Consider the following 22,076-nt stretch of genomic DNA (forward strand, 5'->3'; position numbering starts at 1 on the left):
TTTGTTAAACCTCTTTAAGGTTATGAAATAAAAAACCATTAGGTAACTTGCAAATTTGATTTATGATGCATAAATTTGATTTCCAGATTTTCTTAATGCAAAAGATAACCTAGGTATATGATATGCAAGATGAAAAACAACTTAGGTATAACCATAATTCTTATTTAATAAAAACTGCAAGTGAAATTTTAGAATTATGATCAAAGAAATCAAGTGTAATATGAAATTTTGTATCTATGTAAACCATGAACCTATGTTACACAGGGATGTGTCCTGCCAAAAAGCCCTTCTTCCCTTGTGTTCCGACATTCTGGGGACCTAGGAATTCCTTGGGAATGTTCCAAAATTGGTGGGGATGTCATCAGGGGCTTGGGGACTGTTACACCCAAGTGGGTGACAACTCCTAGAAGAAAACTTTTCTCCTATTCTGTTCAGCTTGCCAGCTAGCGACCGTATGTGATTTACAGATAGCTAGCATCAAAAGCCCTCCATATATGCTCCGGTCAATGCTTTGTGACATCTAGCTTATTTGTCAGATGAAGGTGGGTCATCCATTATAAGGTACATTAACCATATTTGTAATCAAAGTGCTTTCATTTAATGTTTAAGAGCATATCAGTATGAATAATAGGTTGAATTGGATGATTGACTGCTTTTGGTTGTATCCTTGTTTCCATGCTTCACCTTGGCAGTGATCCTCTGCCCCCAGTCTAATGTGACCTTCTATGAGGCCTTTCTTTCCATTGTTTAGGAGGGGCACAAATAGGAGGCATTGAATGATGTTGCCTGCCCATGGTAATCCATACTTGTCACTGTCCATCTTCCCCTAGTTTCATGTCCCAATTTTTGGGTTGAATGTTATCTATCACTAGTATTGGTTCCTTGATTTGCTTATTCTTAAGTAGGGGCGCAGAAATTTTTCCCTAAGAGGATGATGCAACAGAAAGGAAAAAGCATGAGCAGTAATGATAAAATGCAAAATATTGTTTGGGATAATATAAAGTGCCTAGACAGGTCTAACTCCCCTCATTAGCCGTCACCCACTTCCTAGCTAATGCATGAGCAAATCAAAATAAAAGGAACCTTGATCAATAAACTGCCTCATCTTTAAAGGGTAATTGGTGCATAAATAAAAGCTTGTGACCCAAGCTATTCAAGAAAAAAATCATTAAAGAGAAATATGTTAATTTTAGGGCTAAATAGTTCTCCGCTGTAGATAATTGCATTTTTATTTTTTTTCAACAAATTTCACATTACATTCACCCCATATTTTCATAAGCATTTATATAGAGAGAACATTAACATCATCAAAGTAATGGAACAAAAAGGAACATTAGAATAAAAGCATACACAATAGAGACACCAAGTTTTTTGACCAGAGATCAGGGCAAAGCCCCACAAGGGGGAAAACCTAGAATCAATTCTTATTATTCTTAGATATTCATCAAATGTTCAGCAGGGATACAAAGTACAATAATGATGAGACACAAGTCTTTCAACATCAAACACATTAGGCCTTCTAGGGCCAACCCTGGATCATTCAGGATCCTCATAAGGTGGCAGCAGACAAGTCTATCAAGGAGGCAATCATAAGACCTCTGCTAGGGCTGCCTTCATATTACTATAAGTAGCATGTATCCCTGTCTCAAGTAGTATACATGTTACTGCTATAGGAGCACATACCACTATTATGTGTCATGGTGATATCACTGTCAAGTATTATTGTCATCACAAACATTTGTATCGTTGCCATATATCGCTGCCATAAGCACAAGAGTCACTACCATACATCACTGTCATAAACACAAATGTATTGCCATACATCACTATGACCAGGGCTTGATAACTAGCCCACTTGACTGCTCCTTGCATCCTCAGAGTCGATCCTTACAATGACAAATCTGCCCTTTTTGCCTTCTATTATAGGGCTCACCAAACTAGCTATAGACTACCCTCCTAGTCACTATTCGAAGGATGTTATTCAATGCCAAACAATGCCTCATTATCCTATTAAAAAACAGATGTTCTATGCTGTTACAATCACTTAAATTCAAAAACTTCTTTATGCGGCAATATAAATTAAGTAATTGTAGATAGAGCATAAACCATATGCACAATAGAAGACAACCAAGAACTCAATGAGACACAGAGAAGTTAGGTCAATGACTAGGGAAAAATCCGAAAGGGGAAAAACTAACCAGATTCTTCTTCTATTAGAAATCAATTGTTCAACAAAGATACAAAGTACAATGAGAGAATGAAGAAGTTCACCCAAATCTGAAGAAGATCTCTAATAGCAGTAGTTGATGCAAACACTAAATCACTTTGGGTCTCCAAGATCTGCTCTTGCTCTTCAAGATACCCTCTCTCTCTCTCAATCTTCCTCTAGACTCTCCAAATCTCTCTCTCTCAAGTTCAAATTCTACTTTCACAAGCACAAGTAAGTGTGTCAAGTGAGGATGAGAGACACAAATATATAGGAAGAGCAAGGAGGTCAAATTCATGAGGGAGTAACTCCTATGCCTTGAGGAGGAGTTACACATGCCAAAATAGGAGTGTAACTTATGCCATAAAGGAGAGGAGTGTAACTTATGCATTTAGGAGAGAAGTGTAACTTATGCATTAAAGAGGTGTAAGAAGAATCTTTTTATGACGAGTCATTAAAGTGTGTAAGAGAGTGTAAGAGGTGCGTAAGAGCATTAAAGAGAGAGAGGAATGAATCCATTAAGAGAGAGAAAGAGTAACATATGCATTAATTGAGGGGAGTTACATATGACATGATTGAGAGACTTGAATTATTTAATAATATTAATAATAATAATAATAATAATAATAATATTGATGATTAAGTTAAAAATTAAACAATTGAGATTGATTAAGGACAAGTTAAGTGATTTTCCATCATATATATATGATTACGAATTGATGGAAGGTGATTTACTATTTTTGGAAAGTCATGGTTGCAAAGATAGACATGAATTTCTATTTTTAGAAAGTCACTCTAGAAAGGTCAGAAATGAAATTATGCTCAAGGAAATTCATCCCATAGCTGCCATTTTTCAACATATCTAGCAACCAATCACTAGAGAGAATCAAACTTACCTCAAACTGAAGACGGTTCTAGTTGGCTCCTGTAGCATGTCACTGAGTATTTTTTGCCCTGGTTAGGGCACCTATACAACCCATGTCAATCTTGCAAATATGTCTCCAAACCACTTTGCGTTGTTCTTACCTTTCTTGCACAGGAAAATCGTAGAATGGCGACTTTCTTTAGCTCGCAGATCACATACTTTTTGTAGCTCGCACATCACAAACTTCTTGTAGCTTGCAGAGCACATGCTTTTTGTAGCTCGCAGATCACAAATTTTTTATCGCTTGCAGATCATAGACTTTCAGTCACTCGCAGATCACAAACTTTCGGCCTTAGACCATAAAATCGTTGCCTTAGACCATCCTCAGAAGATGCAAGTATTGCCTTTATGTGAAGGAGGAATGGTATAGAAGCCTTTGTATAGTTTTTCCTTAGGGCGAATGGGTGCATCCCTTGATGGAGCCGACATGTCATTTTGGAGGGCCGACTTGGTGAAAAATCCTTTTAATTTTCCCTTGTTAATATTTAAATATATTTATCAAATGCCTTGATGGTTGCTTGTTCAAATAAATTTGTCACATCAAATAATAATGGAAGGAGTGCCAAGTTGATTTGAATACATCAATAATAATATTTCTTTTATCCATTTTTGAATTCTCTTTTTGGGGCAAGGTGGTTTCTCCTTGGGGTAATTGGATTTCTCTTGGGTAAATTCATCTTGAAGCTGCCCCAAATTTCAACACTCCTTTCAACTAGGGAGGAATTTTCGTCTCGACCCTGTGTCTCATCTGAGAAGTACATGTCTTGACATAAGAGAAGCTCATCTCATCTCATAGAAGAATAATCCACAACCAATGGTAGGGGAGATCGATTTACCACAACCAAGTCCATGGCAATCACAAATGACCTTGGTAAAGATCACACACACCCTACTGGTCTCCAGGTCAAGCTCCATGACCTCATCTCAACTAAACAATGATGAATCAATCCATAGAAGAAGAATAATGATCCACACGACAATAGGGGAGATCAATCTACCACAACCAAGTCCATGGTTGTCATAAATGACCTTGGTAGAGATCACACACCCTATGTCCACTGACTGACCCTCTCCAACTTGATCCTCAGTAATCAAGTGGTAGAACACTTGCATCCAATACTTAGGGGAGATCAATTTACCTCAACCAAGTACATGGCAGGCATGTCTGCCCTTGGTAAGGATCACACACACTTAAGTCTCCTCTCCCATGTGGCCAAGATGGGAGGCAATCTGAACAAGCTTAATCGAGTCCACGACCCCTTTATAAGGGTGACTTGTGGGTAGGATGCAAATTGGGGTATGTACTCAGCCAAGTCCATGGATTTAAGGAATACCTACACTCAGAAGCTCTCTTGCACTTCTCCCTTCACCAAGTCAATGGCTAGTCTTAAAGACTAGAAGGTTGAGCATAGCTTGGTGTTCTCGATTAGCACTATTCCCTCTCGAGGAGAGAGAGCCTCGCTGCACATCCTCCTTCACCAAGTCCATGGCTAGTCATAAAGATAGGTGGAAGACATATGCTCTGTAAAGGATACATGCTTTTGCACTCGAAGCTGCTCTTGGAAGAATGTCTGCAATCGGTGGATGTGGCTTGTGTACAGGCGTAATACCTGGAAATCATAGGCCTTAAGAGAGCATAATTAGGTGGATCGAAGTAGGATCAACAAGATGCTTCTAAGGAGGGGAAGAAGAAGCAAAAAGGGGGAAAAGATAAAAAGACGATAACCACAACACACCAGTGCAAAGATCCTAGCAACCATTGCAACATTGATGACCATACAAAGGAGAAGTGTTGGAAGTTGCATCCAGAGCTAAACCCGAAGAACAAGAAGAAAGATAATAAGAAGAAGAATCTCATGGCCATAGATTCGAGCAACCAAGTTGAAAGCAACTCAGATGTGGATGAGAAGATCATTTGCACGTTAGTGCAGAAGGAGGTGAATCTGAGTAACCTTCAACAATAGGAAGAGAAAGAAATAACCAAACTCTTCCATATAAAGGTACAGATCAAGAAGACAAAGATTGATGCTTTGTTTGACTTAGGATCGTAGGCGAATCTCATTGCAGTAGAGCTAGTCAAGAAGTTGGGGCTAGAAGTTCGTGATCATCCAAACCCATATCCACTGGGATGGGTAAATAAGGATGTAGCGCTAAAGGTAACAAAACAATGTAATATTAGGTTTGTTATCAGTTTTGATTCTATTGATGAAGTAGATCTAAATGTGGTTCCCCTTGATGTATGTAGTGTCGTGATTGGGATTCCATACATGTACATGCATGATGCAATATTCATGAGGAGAGCCAACAAATATTGATTTGTCAAGGATGGAAAATCGTTCATCATAAACACGTACAAAGGAAAGTTGAAAATTTCACTAGTAAGTGCCAACCAAGCCAAAAAATTAATCAATTCCAACAAGAAGTATGTGCTATTTTTTTTAAGAGAAAGTCAGTTTGTAGAGGAGTCAGTAAGAGGCAAGGCATCCATAGAGGGGTGTACTAAGAAACAAAAACAACAATTGGAGGAGTCGTTACAGGCATATAGGGATGTATTTCCAGAGCCTAAATGGTTACGACCTAAAAGAGACATGGATCATGAGATCCAACTATTGCCAGACTCTCGATTGCCAAGTATTGGGTTGTATAGGTAGTTTGTTATAGAAGCAAGTGAAGTGAAGAAACAGTTGCAACAACTGCTAGAACAGGGTGTCATTCGACTGAGTACATCACCATGTGGGTCACCCATCGTCATTGTGCCAAAGAAGGATGGGACTTGGCGGATTTGTATAGATTACAGGGCGTTGAACAAAATCATGCTCAAGAACAAATACCCCCTGCCTAGGATAGATGATCTGCTGGATCAGTTGCAACAAGAAAAATACTTCACCAAGCTAGACTTGAAGTTTGGATATCACCGGGTTCGAGTCAAAGAAGAAGATAACTGGAAGATCGCCTTCAAATCTAGGCAAGGTTTGTATGAGTGGTTAGTCATGCCATTTGGCCTATCTAATGCATCGGCTACATTTATGAGATTAATGAATGATGCATTGAGGTTGTTACTGCTCAAACTAGAAGGGTTCCTAAAAGGGGATCCTTGAAAGGTTACTACTAGGCTAAGGGCAACAATGAAACTAAAGCCCACTATCACCACAACTAAAGCTTCCTACTCTTTATGGACTTTCATCGATGGGAGGAGACCCAATATATAGAGAATCACTTATGAAGAATAGATCAACTAAGATGGGTGTGAAGTGATCTCAATGACCCTTTCCTAGGAGAGACTCAAGAGTGGGACTTGCTTACTTCTTAAGCAAGGTGCAAGGTTCTCTAGGATGGGGAATAGGGATTTGAGGGATTAGCTTAGGGAATGTGACTTGTAAAGGAGCTTCCTAAACCATAAAATTCTTGTGGAACTTTGTTTCCCAAGTGGTTTTTGAAGAGTTGACTTTGATAAGATATGGGACCACACAGGACCAAGTGGACCTAGGTTAGGTCAAGGGGAGGGAGTTTAGCAACCAATGATATGCTTGACCTAATTAGGGAGGGGAAAGGGATCAACGAGTGAATTTTCAATTGAAGGCAATGTAAGGATCCTAATGAGGTTTCTAGCCTAAGGGAAACTAACGGCAAGAATTGGTCTTCGAGCTAGGGCTTGCGATATCTCAAGATCCCATCGTAGGAATTGCATGAAATTTGGAGGGCTTCTTGAGGACACACCAACTCAATTGTGGACCAAAAATGGAAGTATTTAGATGGTTAGATTGTGAGATAAGTGATGCCCTAGGTAATCTAAAGCACTAGACCTAGAGAAGAGGAAAGGGGAGAAGGAAAATAGGTTTAAGGTGATCACCTTTGGGTGGACCAGTGCCTAATCCTTTGGGGAGATTGGAGTCAGGTAGAATTATGACTATGGACCTTTGAATTTTCTAGGTCAAGGAGGCCTAAAAGACAACTTTGCTTGGCACTAGGGCAACAACAAAAGTAGCTTCAAAGACTTTATACTTCGTTTTGCAAGATAAATGGCTTGTCAAGATGAATTTCAGTAATGAAACATCCGTAGGAACATTCATTCATTATACATGGTCCATACATGAAGCATTCACTATCTAGAAACAAAATTTCTACAACTTCACATAAGAGATGTAACTGTCAGGCCAGGGTAACTCCACAATGAACATAAGACAACTGAGATGATATTTCATTAAGAGAACTATTGTTTATATACAAGAAGGAGACGGAACAGTTCATCTTCTTGATGACTGTTCACGTTCCAGTTCACCCATCCGTTGAGGATTAGGTGTCAACATTCCCCCCCTTAATCTGAAGGGATGTTGGTGAGTCCAAACATCGTTCTGAATCTTTCAAGCTTTTCTCTTCCAAGCGCTTTGGTGAAGATGTCTGCAATTTGCTCGTTTGTGGAACAATGACGGAGATGGATTGTTTTGGCCTCAACATGATGTCGGATCAGATGATATTTAGTATTGATGTGCTTAGTACGATCATGGAACTTTGGGTTCTTGGCCAACTTTATTGCAGAGGTGTTATCAATCATGAGTGGAGTTGATTGTGTTTGTTTTACCTGCAAGTCTTCAAGAATTTTCCTGAGCCACACAATTTCTTTCGTTGCTTCAGCTGTTGCCACGTATTCTGCTTCTGTTGTGGAATCTGCTGGTACTGATTGTTTGCGTGATCTCCAGGAGACAGCTCCTGATCCAAGATTCATAGCATATCCTGAAGTAGATACCCCAGTTTCTTTGTCTCCATCGAAGTCTGAATCAGAGTATCCAATCAAGTTGAAGTCGTCCACCTGTGTATACTTGATTCCAAGGTCTTGAGTTCCCTTCAAGTACCTTAGAACTCTTTTTGCAGCAGACCAATGTCCCTCACAAGGCTTTTGCATAAACCTGGAGAGGATTTCAACAACAAATGAAATGTCTGGTCTGGTAGTAGTGAGGTAGATGAGACTTCCTATAAGTTGTCTATACTTTGTTGCATCCTCAAATTCCTTTCCTTCAATAGATGTGAGCTTCAAGTTTTGTTCCATTGGAGTAGAAAGAGGATTGCACTTTGTCATGCCAAATCTGTTTAACAAATCTCCAATGTATTTCTTTTGAGAAAGAAATATGGATTTTGGATGTTGGGTTACTTCAATGCCAAGATAGTAATGAACATAGCCCAAATCAGTCATTTCAAAACTTTTTCCTAATTCTTTCTTTATGGATGCAATATAGCTTTCATTGTTCCCTGTCATTAAAAGATCATCTACATATACCACAAGATATACAACTGTTTTGCCAACTTTCTTGACAAATAAAGTTGCATCATCAAGATCAAAATGTTTGAAGTTGAGTTTCAGAAGATGCTCAGTTAGTTTTTCATACCAGGCTCGTGGTGCTTGTTTGAGGCCATACAAGGACTTCACAAGTTTGCATACTTTGTGTTCATGTCCTTTCACAGCAAATCCTTCAGGCTGGGACATAAAAACATTCTCTTTTAGATCTCCATTCAAGAATGCAGTTTTTACATCCATTTGATGGACTTTCCAACCGTTCTGAGCAGCTAGTGCAAAGAGTGTCCGGATGGTTGCCCATTTTGCTGTGGGGGCAAAAGTTTCTTCATAATCGACCCCTTCCTTCTGTGCAAAACCTTTTGCCACAAGCCTAGCTTTGTGCTTGTCAAGTGAGCCATCAGCTTTGTACTTGTTCTTGTAGACCCACTTGCAGCCAATTGGTTTGGTTCCAAATGGAGGATCAACCAGCTTCCAAGTGCCATTCTTTATGAGGGCATCATACTCCTTCTGCATCGCTTCTTTCCATTCATCATGAGAAGCAACTTCTTTGAAGGAAGTTGGTTCAAAATCTGTAGACAAGTTCAATTCACAATCATAAGTAACATCCATATCAACAGGTGAATTAGAGTTATCTACATCACCTCCATCTTGTCGGTTTGTATTTCTGGTTCCTGTTTTTCCAATTTCATCAGGATGAACACTTTCAAGTGTCTTTGTCAGCCACTTTGGGGGACCTTTCTGAGATGGTCCAGGCTGCTCTGTTGATTGAGTTGGGTCTGAATCAAGATTGAGTCTCCCAATTCTATCAATTACATCACTTAAAGCATCATCCGTTGTTGGAGTGTCATGCAGGGGAGATTGTTCTTCAGAAGAAGATTCCACATGTTGATCTAGTATAGGAATCCCCCCTTCAAGATGTGGAATCTGATTATCAAACTCTTGAAATGATTTCGGTTTTGTGAATCTATCCAAGCGATCAAGTTGCCGCTCAACAACACTGTCAGATTTGGATGATTCAAGAAAAATGACATTTCTAGATAAAACAAACTTTTTATTTACTTCATCATAGAGGCGGTATGCTTTAGATGTGTTTGAATACCCCAGGAAGATACACTTACGACTTCTAGCACCAAGTTTGTTTCTATGTACCTTTGGTATTAAAGCATAACAGGTGGAACCAAAGATCCTGAGATGTTTTACCGAAGGAACATGTCCATACCACAATTCATAAGGAGTCTTGTTTCTTATAGCATTAGATGGACATCTATTCTTTATATATGCAACACATAGAACAACATCAGCCCAAAACATTGTCTTTACATTTTTGAAGAAAAGCATGGATCGTACCATATTCAAAATTGTTCTGTTCATTCTTTCAGCTACACCATTCTGTTGAGGATTATAAGGCACAGTTGTTTGATGTTTAATCCCATGTTGGCGAAGATAGTGTTCAAATTCATTTGATGTATATTCTTTCCCATTATCAGTGCGAATAGACCCAATATGAGATTGTGCATCATTTTCAATCCATTTATGAAAATTCTTGAATGTTTGAAAAGCATCAGATTTGTTCTTCAATAAATAAACCCAACACATTCTGGTGTAATCATCAATAAATGTCATGATATATTTATTTCCATTTGCAGAAGGAACAGGCATTGGACCACATAAATCTGAATGAATGAGTTCAAGCTTCCTATGTGCTCTTGAATGTGAATCATGAAAAGACTATTTGCTATGCTTTCCTAGAATGCAAGCATCACATTGCTTATGTTTTCTAGGAATTGTAGGCAAACCAGCAACACCATTTTTCTTCAACAAGCGGAGACTATCATAGTTTAAATGTCCAAATCTAGCATGCCATAATAAACTTGACGGAAGTGTACCTTCTTCATGATGAGAAATATATGAGAAATGTTGTGCATGAGTAGAGGTTCCTTGCAGTTTAAGAAGTCTTTCTTCTTCTATACCCCTCATGACAAGTGAGTGGTCAGATGCCTTTCTTACCTCAAGCTTTCCGTCAAACATGTGAATGGAGTGACCTTGCTGGCGGATGTGGACAAGGGACAACAAGTTTCTCTTGAGCTGTGGGAGATATAGAACATGATCCAGAAGAAAGTCTGGAAGACCAGGCAGTTTAAGCCTGATTGTGCCAAGCCCTGATGGCTTGATTTTTGACTGATCTGCAAAGTATACTGCTCCATCAACATTATCAGTGAAATCTTCAAAAAAATCTTTCCTATGAGTCATATGACAGGTTGCTCCTGAATCAAGCAACCAGTCATTTTTCAAAGAAGCAAGTGAAGCATTAAACAAATCTTCATTTACTCCAATGTTACATTGTGCCTCAATATAGTGAGCGGATTCAAGTGTTTTACCTTTGTCTATGTCATCAGTTTGACCTTTCTGCTGATTTCTTCTCTGCTCAATTTTGTCCCATGGTAGCTTGCATGTAGAAGCATCATGTGATCCATTTCGTTTGCAGCGAATGCAATGCAGATCTGCCTTTTCTGCTTGAGAATGTCTGCCCCCCTGCCTCTGAAGTATCTTCCTCTTCCTCTTCGTCCACCTCTTCCTCTTGTAGAATCTTGAGCAGGATGCTTTTCTTTATGAGCAAGGCAAACAGTCTCTTCAGAAGATTCAGGGACTGTTTTCTTTCCAAAGGCTTTCTCTCTTTCAATAAACTTTTTCACAAGAGACTCAAAGGTTGTCTTTAAGATTTCCATTTGCTTGTAAAGACTCAAGATAATTGGAGTAGGTAGGATAGAATGCTTTGAGAAAGGCAATAAGAGAGATATCCAGCTCAACCTTCGTGGATTTAATATCATGCATTATAGACTTTATTTCAGATGGAAGAGCAAGAGGATCATTATTCTTCAGTTCAAGAGTGAAGAGTTTAATCATGAGCTGAACAACTTCAAGTGCAGAATGTGAATCATAGAGTTCTTTCAGCTTTTGTAAAGCTTCAAAGGCAGTGGAATAGGATGAAATATGACGACTTACTTCTTCATTTACAGATGCTGCGATCAATGCATAGGCTTTGCTGTTCTTGTTTTCCCAAATGACAAGTTCTTTATCTGATGTAGGCTGCACAGGGTCTTTGTCTTCTTCTCCGACACACACTCCTTTCCACAACTCATTGTAGATGAAGGTGTGTTTTACCATCCGGGACCATTCAGAATAGTTCTCCTTGCCAGTGAGAACTATTCCTACCATAGAAATGATTGAATGCATTTTGTAAAAAAAATACTTCTGCTAAAAAACTTCTGCTGATAAGAAATTTCTGCTGATAAAGAAAAAACTTTTACTGATGTACAGTGAAATTGTACTCAAAAGATTTCTGTGGGAAATAACTTTGCATTAGCGTCTACAATATAAATCCCTTTGATTCTCTAGACCAGCTGTTCATCCATACATTCACTCATATCATAACTTCAATATCTGAATACTTAAAAATTACAATGATGCAAACTCGGAAATGTTTGTCAATATTTGAACAGTTTGTTAAAAAAATGCTAAAGAGCTGCTGCATCGCATCTCATTCATTCCCGATAAAAGAATAATAAAATAAGGTAGCCACTTCAATCCCAAATCATTCTCTTCGGTGAGTTTGTGTTCTTCAATAGTTGACCACGCTCATCGAATGCTCTGATGATTGGGGTTTAGGTTTCCATTTGTGCGTGTAGGGTTAGTGGTTCGAAGGCCACTGTAACCATGGATTTTGAGTTCGATTGCTGTGAATACGAATGGGTTGGTCTTAACAATTTGGGGCTTCTCAGACTCCCGCAATTGTTAGCCGACAGGTAATGCGGAGATGCATTAGTGTCTACAATATAATATTTGTGCTTGTTTTTACACCATTGCTAGCATTTTTTAATGTCAGACATCGATATTGATATGAAAATACAATGACATCAATAGAAAGTTCGAGTTCTGCTTAGAAAAACACCGATATTCTTAAAACACGTGAAGCATATACAGCCAACCTCATGTAGCTTCTTTCTGCGCCCTTTAGACTCAATTGGAAACCGCCTCAGTATTAAAAATATCCTTCCTCCATATAGCAGGAAACCCAACGCTGCAAAAAATGATATAACTGCAACAAACAGTTTTGCAATTGCCTCCGCAACATAGCTGTCATCAATCCAAAGTTATATCCAAATGCAAATCTGAATAAATTACACCATTTATAATATAATAGGGAACGGTGCCAGGAAAGTTTCAGCAGAGGGAGTGAGCGACACGACTTCGTTTCCTTCTTTGAGAATCGCAGTAGACTCCAGAAAAGAACGAGGGACAGAGTGTAAAGGTTCGGCGTCAGGGCAGATTATCAAGGGTATATCAACGCTTATGCTTCTCAGATGCATTCAATATCAAAAACGCATCAACGCTCAGGTGCATTCAATATCAAAAACGCATCAACGCTCAGGTGCATTCAATATCAAAAAACGCACATTCAGCAACGCAGAGGCACGCAGTCTCAGGTGTAACCGAAACGCACATTCAACAGGGCAGAGGGCGCAGTGTCAGGACAGAGGGCGCAGTCTCAGGATAGAGGCAAGAGTTACAGCTATTTTAGGGACTGGGACCTGTGCTCTGATACCATGTCAGGCCAGGGTAACTCCACAATGAACAGAAGACAACTGAGATGATATTTCATTAAGAGAACTATTGTTTATATACAAGAAGGAGACGGAACAGTTCATCTTCTTGATGACTGTTCACGTTCCAGTTCACCCATCCGTTGAGGATTAGGTGTCAACAGTAACAAATAAGTCCTAGTATAGCGAAATCCCAACAACAATGTATGTGACAAAATTAGAAAGAAAGAATAACATTAAAATGTACTTACATGTATAAGAATATATCGAACCATCCAAAAACGTGCCATCAAGAAGCTCCAAGATATATGAAAATTATCCAAACATCAAAATTCATTCCATGGTCCAAAAATTCATCCTCCGAGAAGGATAGCAAAAATCTCTAAAGAGATACTAGTTCCAAATCCAAGTGATGATGCTAAAATGAATTCACATCACTTGTATTTATACACTTCTAATGTGTCTGATTTGGCTAATTAGGGCTACATTAGCCCCTACAATAAAATAATGTGCAAAATAACTAACTTTTGGTGACAAGCCCACCAAATTAGCTCATAAACAAAAGAATAAGCCTCTTAAGAGGTCGAATAATGAATAGTGCATGTCGTTGGGCCTTGGAGGAGGCCTAATGGAGTCCATATATGCCATAATATGTAGTTGAACTCCCAAAGGTAGTGGACAAGGGGTTGGCCCCTTGTAATAACCTGTGGTGCTCCAAATGACATGTGAGGGCACACAAGTGTCCTCACGGGTCTCCAAACAAATTGAAGATGCCTATAGATCGCCTACAAGGGCTAGGATGATGGTGTAGGTGATGCCACATCATCGTGCAAGTCTTGAATCATCTGCCAAGTGTATGTTGCAAATCTAGGGCCAGCTGGGCATGATGGATCACTTGCATCTTTGTCGTCCAATAAGTGAACCACGAGCAATCTATGAATGGCTGCAGGAATCCATGGAGTGTTGTCCACTACTGTGGATGCCCATGGCTCTCTACACACACCCTACATTTCCCAATGTAGCCCTCTGGGGCTAGGACCCTGCATAGGGAGACCAAACCCAAATGGAAACCACCTACAATCCTGCATAAGATCCAATGCGTTCCTATGCATTCTAGCACACCAAGTCATTAAAGACATCAAGTAAAAAAAAATTTATAAACCATGGATAACAAGTGAGCACTTCATAATGTCATGCCCTTACATAGTGGGCTTTGGCATGTGCTAATGTCTTCTAGCTCCAAATAGGGTTAACCAAACATCCTATTAGTTGGTTTCTACCTCTAAAGTGGGTGGTATGTCCATGGTACATCCTTCAAATGGTGGTGGCATGTGGCATAATGATGGAATGGAGAAGGGAATGAAAGGAGGCAACCTGGATCACATGCCATGGTACAAGGGTAGCGAATAAAAGGGAAGCTCACACTTTGGTAAATAATGTATAAGAGGGAGAAATCATGGTGCATGAGTTACCCCAACCTTGATTTTTCCACCCTTCTTCATATGCCACTTGCCTTTTTTATGATTTTCTTTGGTTAACATCTCGAGGTTCTAGGTAATGAAAGCATGGCGTGTAAAGTATTGCAGTGGATACCCCCTTATAAGGTGGGGCAGCTCATTGCCCACCGAGGGTTGGGACAATCATGGGTTCCTGAATGATAAAAGAAGCTCATCAAGGGCCATGTAGGAACCATGGTGATGGCCATGGAATGGGGTAGAGCTCATGTCATGGCTTTTGCCCACGTGCTAAATGCTTTTGTCCTAGCCATATTTTGCATTTTGTGGTACAATTTTCTATTGAATGTGGCCAATTATGCTTTTTCTTTTTCTTTTAGTTGCATCAATCTTTGGGCATCATTCCAAGCCCAACCCAAGAAGTGGGGCAAGGGGAGGGGGTGGCTGATCCTATGTGGACGCAGTGGAGGAATGTGGACCCAGGTGGGAGGAGAGATGATTGGGGGTGTAATGAGCGGAAGAGTAATATATGCGAATCGGGGAGTGAGACCATGCAACCGAAATTAGGGTTTCCCATATAGTACTATCTTCAAAACTAGTAGGTCAGTAAAAGTGATCCCACGGAACTAGGGTGCAAGATTAACATCCCAAAAGAGACCTAGGGGACAAGAGCACAAACCTATACCACTCGTTCTACCAAATCCCCCCATTAATCCATGCCCAAAGTTTCCATGATAAATAAACTGGAATACTCGATTACCAAATAACAAGGCATACCTTTAGGTTTGGGAGCCCCACCTTCAAACATACGATCATGATAGATAGGTGAGGGACCACATGGCTGGCTCAAGTGGCAGAGAAGTGGCACATCGAGCTAGTTGGTCGCTGGCTGCTAGTTGAGGCCTATCATGGAGAAATTTTTTCTCCTAGGGATGTCACCCACAAAATGGTGGGTAACATCTGGCTCCAATTGGGACATGATCTCTCGGAAAAGTGGGCAATGCTACTCGAACGGGAGGTCATGAGAACACCAACAATCTCTTGGTTACCATAGACCTGTTACCTGCACATATCAAAGATTAAACCCATGGGAAAACATGTTTTTATGGTGTCTTATGATCACCCATGCTTAGTGTTAGGCCGTAAAATCAACAGAAAAATAAAAATATGCAAATTTTAATCTAAATGCAGCTATTCTACCATGATAAATATCATATGTCATTAGTTGTAATGCGAAAATCAACATGCAATGCATCCTTCTCTAATAATCATATGGTACAAATGTTAATTTTAGGTAATATCTATGCTTAGAGCAATTTATTTCAATTTTCACAGTTAGCTCAATATCTTTTCCAGATTAGCAATCACATCAGCATAATAGTAAATTGCAGATAGAACATAAACATAAATCGCAGATAGAATATAACATAAATCGCAAAAGACAAGCCAAGACAAGAGGACACAAGATGTGGCGCTAGCCAGGGACAAACCCCAATGTGGGGAAACCCTTGATCAATTCTTCTTATATGTTCTTCAATTCTTCTTATATGTTCTTCAATAGTTCAACAGAGAGAGAGAGAGAGAGAGAGAGAGAGAGAGTACATTTACAACAGAAGTCAACACTTTGACTTATCTAAATAAGAGCATAGATCATCTCTAAGAAGATGATACATGAGGTAGTTGAACTCACTTGAAGATATGTTGCTTCAACTGATTCTCCCAGGTGACTACATCACCATGCTGCACCTATCGTTGTGCTGCTCCTCATCATCATGCTGCACCTCACTGTGCTGCACCCAACATCACCATGCTGCATCTCATCCTGCTTCACTAATCATTACTGAACCCATCAGTGTACTGCATCATGTACTTGTTGTCCCATGTGCCATTGCTACACCATGCTGTCACATTGCTTGTCCCAATGTTTAGCACTAGTGTACCTACTGCCACACATGCTATCCCAATGTTTAATATTGCTGTACCTACTGCTACACATGCTGTCCCAATGTTTAGTACTGCTGTACCTTGCTGTCACACATGCTGTTCCAATGTTTGTTGCACTAGGCACCATTGCCTAGTTGTCCTCTTTACCATGCTCCAACAAGCACCATTGCCTAGTTGTCCCATTTTCCATGCTGTACTAAGCACCATTGCCTCAATGTCCCATTTGCTTTCTCCACCAAGTGACCTTGCTGTTCCATGTATCTAACTACCAACACACCATACAAATGCTGCTCCAAATAGTTTATATACTGCTGTTCCTTGAACAGCCCTTTGGAAAATTGTAGCACACCCTAATGAGACACCTCCCCTAGCATGCTGCTATTTTGCGCATGTTTGAGCCCTCAACCTCTCCACGTTGTCCCTGTTTTGAGGTGGTTAGAACTGCGTCCTACCACAGTCCCATGCTGTCACCTACAACCCACTCAAAACATACCTGTGATCACTACCCTTACCTTTTCACTACCCCAAACAGACCTGTGATCACCCTTCTTCAACTCGGCCTCCAAGCTTAGCTCCTCGGCCCTCTAACAATAGCTAGGTTAGCCTTGAACCATACCTTAACTCCCTCGCTGCCTTGGCCTCTTCTTGTAGCATCATACGCTAGCCTTTCTTGCACCCAAGACACCTCAATAGACCTGCATCTAGGACTTGAACAGACTTGTGGTTAGGGCTGGGCAGACCTGTGGTTGGGGTAGATTTAGGACAGCGTTAAGGCTGCTTTAGGACTGCGGCTAGGGCTTGTTAAGGCCTCCTCCATAGCTGCGTTAAACTTCTTCCATGAGCTCCATTAGGTCAACGTAGATCCCTTCCATAGCTTCGCTGGCCTGTCTTCTTTGCTGTGGCTTGGGCAACCTCCTTTCCTCCAACGTCTAGGGCTTCTTCCCCCTAGATTTCTCTCACACTAAAACCCAAGACAAGTGGAGAGAAACTAAGAGAGAAGCGTGTGTGAAATGATTCTCAAGTCATCTCCTTTTATACTAAAACGTTGGGCACATGTGGGGGTTATTTGGTTGCTGGCTGACCTTGACGAATTGTCTTATAACACAAATAAATTCATAACTCCATGAATACTTATCGGAATCGGATGATCTTTAGATCAATCCTACACCTCTCGATGAAAGGGATCCAAGAAAAATATTAGCTGCCATAAATAAGATGACCCACTTGGAATTTGGCCCCTGTTGCCAATTTTAACACTCCCTTCTCAACTAGGGAGAACTCCATCCATTGATCCATCTGCCAGACTGTACTATCCCTGCCATCAGTGCCCTGCACTGCTCTGCTCCGCTGAACCATGAAGAAGAAGAATTGATCGAGAATGTCTCATACCATTCTCTACTGACCCGCAGTCAGTTCCATATGAACAAAGTGTGTCATACCACATTTACTGATACGAGATCAGTCCCAAGAGAGTGAGTCGTATCACTCTTACTGACCCGAAGTTAGTTCCAATTGATCCCAGATCAATATCAAAAGAGTGTCTCAAACCACTCATACTGATCCCAGATCAGTTTCATTGATCCTGGATTAATGGAGGTCATCCTAGCATAGGGAGTACAGTAGATACAATGATGCGTCCATCGATAGTACTACTATGGTCCCTAACCCCATTTCCCTGCTCATTGGCCAGATGAGAGGTACTTCCCATGAGTCCTAGACTGCATGGGTATGATGCCTCGACAAGAGAACCACTCATCCTGTCCATAAGTCGCTGCGGGGTATCACAGGGGAAGGCTGAAGCATTCACCCTGTACACAACGCACCATTAGGGGAGGGTGAGTCGCCCTATGGTCGCTTGTTGCTCCATGAAGTACCCCAAGCCCCCCGGAGCTCCCAGAGCTCGGGTAGGGCCCCATAATAAGTAGACCTCCGGTGCTATAGATGAGGATTGACAACTGACATTGACTCTAATGGACCATCTTGCAACTTGATGCAAACTACCAACCTTGAACCCATGAGTAAAAGAATCTTTGAAAAATTCCATTTTCAAGCATGTACCTTTCCATCGATGAATGCCACCCTGAAACCTTTGACTTCCATTGCCAAAATGGACACTAGGTTCTTCTTGTGATCAGGTACATAGAGAGATTCTCGTAAATGAATTGAGTTACTCTCATTCAATCGAGGGGTGGCATTCCCTACACCCTTTCCAGAATAGGAGGTATTGAGTCCAAGTATAATCCCACGATTGTTTCCATCTCTACCAAATTAGAGAGAGCACCCTTCTATCCGATGAAGTGCCTTGAAGCACTACAATCAATAAGCCAGATTCCCAAAGAGTCTAGAGGAGAGGGCCAATATAAGATAATGCTGCTTTCTCTTACCAAAGACAACATTTGATTCTTCATACCTAGGGTTCCTTGCTTTCTTTGAAGAGTTTGTTATTTCCTTGATGACTTGCATTACCTGTCACTCCTCCGATCATTGAAGATGTCCCTAGAATGATTGTTATCATCATCAAGTGATGTGTCCCTACCATTCACATACTCCTTCGCATAATGGTTGAACTTATTACAAATAAGGAATTTGCCTTTCCTTCCACCCTTAGATCCAGACTTCCCATTGAAGTGACTTTAGGTAGGCCATCAGAGGCTTCTGCTATGCCATTCTGATAATGTTCTCTGCTTCGGCTTCACCCTTGGTGAATTTGAAGAGGCATGAGGAACCCATTGAGCCTTTTGTCTTTTCCCAACTGTCTTCGGTGATTGTTCTTTCACTCTTGCTTGGGGTTTGTCTTCACCTCAACTCTAATACCATGTTAATTTTAGGTATGTTCTATGCTTAGAGCAATTTATTTCAATTTTCACAGTTAGCTCAATATCTTTTCCAGATTAGCAATCACATCAACATAATAGTAAATTGCAGATAGAACGTAAACATAAATCGCAAAAGACAAGCCGAGACAAGAGGACACAAGATGTGGCACTAGCCAAGGACAAACCCCAATGTGGGGAAACCCTTGATCAATTCTTCTTATATGTTCTTCAATAGTTTAGCAGAGAGAGAGAGATAGTACATTTACAACAGAAGTCAACACTTTGACTTATCTAAATAAGAGCATAGATCATCTCTAAGTAGATGATACATGAGGTAGCTGAACTTAGTTGAAGACATGCTGCTTCAACTGATTCTCCCAGGTGACTCCATCACCATGCTGCACCTATCATTGTGCTGCTCCTCATCGTTGTGCTACACCTCATTGTGCTGCGCCCATCATCACCATGCTGCATCTCATCCTGCTTCACTAATCATGACTGTACCCATCACTAGACTGCATCATGTACTTGTTGCCCCATGTGCCATTGCTGCACCATGCTGTCACACTGCTTGTCCCAATGTTTAGCACTGGTGTACCTGCTGCCACACATGGTGTCCCAATGTTTAGTACCGTTGTACCTGCTGCTACACATGTTGTCCCAATGTTAAGTACTGTTGTACCTTGCTGTCACACATGCTGTCCCAATGTTCGCTGCACTAGGCACCATTGCCTAACGGTCCCCTTTACCATGCTCCAACAAGCACCATTGCCTAGCTATCCCATTTTCCATGTTGTACTAAGCACCATTGCCTAGCTGTCCCATTTGCTTTCTCCACCAAGTGACCTTGTTGTCCCATGTATCTAGCTGCCAACACACCATACAAATGCTGCTCCAAAAAGTTTATATACTGTTGTTCGTGACTGTTTTGGTTAGGGCAGTATGGCAGCCCTAAACTCCTCACACAGTCCTTGAACAACTCTCTGGAAAACTGCGACACACCCTGATGAGACACTTCCCCTAGCACGCTGATGTTTTGGGCATGTTTGAGCCTTCAACCTCTCCACGCTGTCCCTGTTTTGGGGTGGTTAGGACTGCGGCCTACCACAGTCCCACGCTGTCACCTACAACCCACTCAAAACAGTGTTCCCTTACCTTTTCGCTGCCCAAACAGACCTGTGATCACCCTTCTTCAACTCGACCTCCAAGCTCAACTCCTTGGCCCTCTAATAGCAACTCGGATAGCCTTGAACCAGACCTTAACTACCTCGTTGCCTTGGCCTCTTCTTGTAACATCATACGCTGCCCTTTCTTGCACCCAAGACACCTCAATAGACCTACGTCTAGGGCTTGAACAAGCTTGCGGTTAGGGATGGGCAGACCTGCGGTTAGGGTGGATTTAGGACAACGTTAGGGATGCTTTAGGACTGCGGCTAGGGCTTGTTAAGGCCTCCTCCATAGCTACATTAACTTCTTCCATGAGCTCCTTTAGGTCAACTTAGATCCCTTCCATAGCTTCGCTGGCTTGTCTTCTTTGCTGCGGCTAGGGCAACCTCCTTTCCTCCAATGTCTAGGGCTTCTTCCTCCTAGATTTCTCTCACACTAAAACCCAAGACAAGTGGAGAGAAATCAAGAGAGAAGTGTGTGTGAAATGACTCTCAAATCATCTCCTTTTATTCTAAAACGTTGAGCACATGTGGGGGTTATTTGGTTGCTGGCCGACCTTGATGAATTGTCTTATAACACAAATAAATTCATAACTCCATGAATACTTATCGAAATGAGATGATCTTTAGATCAATCCTACACATCTTGATGAGAGGGATCCAAGAAAAATATCAGCTGCCATAAATAAGATGACCTACATGGAGTTTGGCCCTAGTTGCCAATTATAACAAACAAATAGTAAGTGTAATCATAAAGCCAATGCACCCAACATATCATCAAATCAATATAAATATGCTGGCCTATATGATTACACATGTAGCAAATGCCAAAGCGAATGTGGACAGAATCACATGGATGATAAGGCCAGTGGGAGGTAGGAAAATAGAATTCCCACACATGGATGATCACGTGAGAAGAGGGAAAAGGATGTAATCTAGTCCATGAGATCCTCTCTTCTAGCCAAAAGATAGAGATGTCAATGATTAGGCTTGTTACCGCTCAAACTAGCAGGGGACATAAAGGGGATTTTCTAAAGGGTCAAATGCTAGACCAATGGCAACAAATGAAGGCTTAGCCCATTGTCACCTCAACTAAGGCTCCCTACTATTTACAGACTTTCACCGATGGGAGAAGACCCGATATATATGGAGTCACAAATGAAGGATAAATCAACAAGTGGATACAAAGTGACCCAAATAATCCCTTTTCAGAAGAGGTTCAAGAATGGAGCTTGCTTGCTTTGTAAGCAAGGTACAATATCTTCTAGGAGAAGGATGTGGGGATTTGAGGGCTAGGTTTATGGGATATGACTTGTGAAAGAGTTTCCCAATCCCTAAATCCTTATTGAAATTGGTATCCTAGATGGTTCTTGAAGAATTTTCTTTTTAAAGGAATGGGACCACATGGGACCAAGTGGACCCAGCTTAGGTCAAGCAGCAAGGATTTAGCAACCAATGATGTTCTTGATCTAGACAAGGAGGGGGAAAGGATCAAAGAAGGAATTTTGGCTTAAAGATGTTGAATTGATCTTATGAGGCACTAGCCTTGGGGATACTAGGGCAAAGTTTGATCTCAGAGCTAGGGATTGGCTTTTCTCACAACTCCACTGTCGGAATGACTTCAAAATTGGAGGAGGCCTTGAGAACACACCAGCGTAGGAGAGGCTAGGAGAT

General features: G+C 40.9%; 1 protein-coding gene across 3 annotated transcripts in view; it reads left to right on the forward strand.

The window, feature by feature from the left end:
- Positions 1-22,076, forward strand: part of RUG1 (Regulator of chromosome condensation (RCC1) family protein) — a 509,474-nt gene that overhangs the window by 180,664 nt on the left and 306,734 nt on the right. The gene's annotated exons all lie outside the window — the stretch shown is intronic.

The sequence above is a fragment of the Pinus tabuliformis genome, chromosome 8, assembly GCF_031772625.1.
Source record: "Pinus tabuliformis cultivar Carrire ecotype Pingquan chromosome 8, CPIR1, whole genome shotgun sequence".
Lineage (NCBI taxonomy): Eukaryota > Viridiplantae > Streptophyta > Pinopsida > Pinales > Pinaceae > Pinus > Pinus tabuliformis.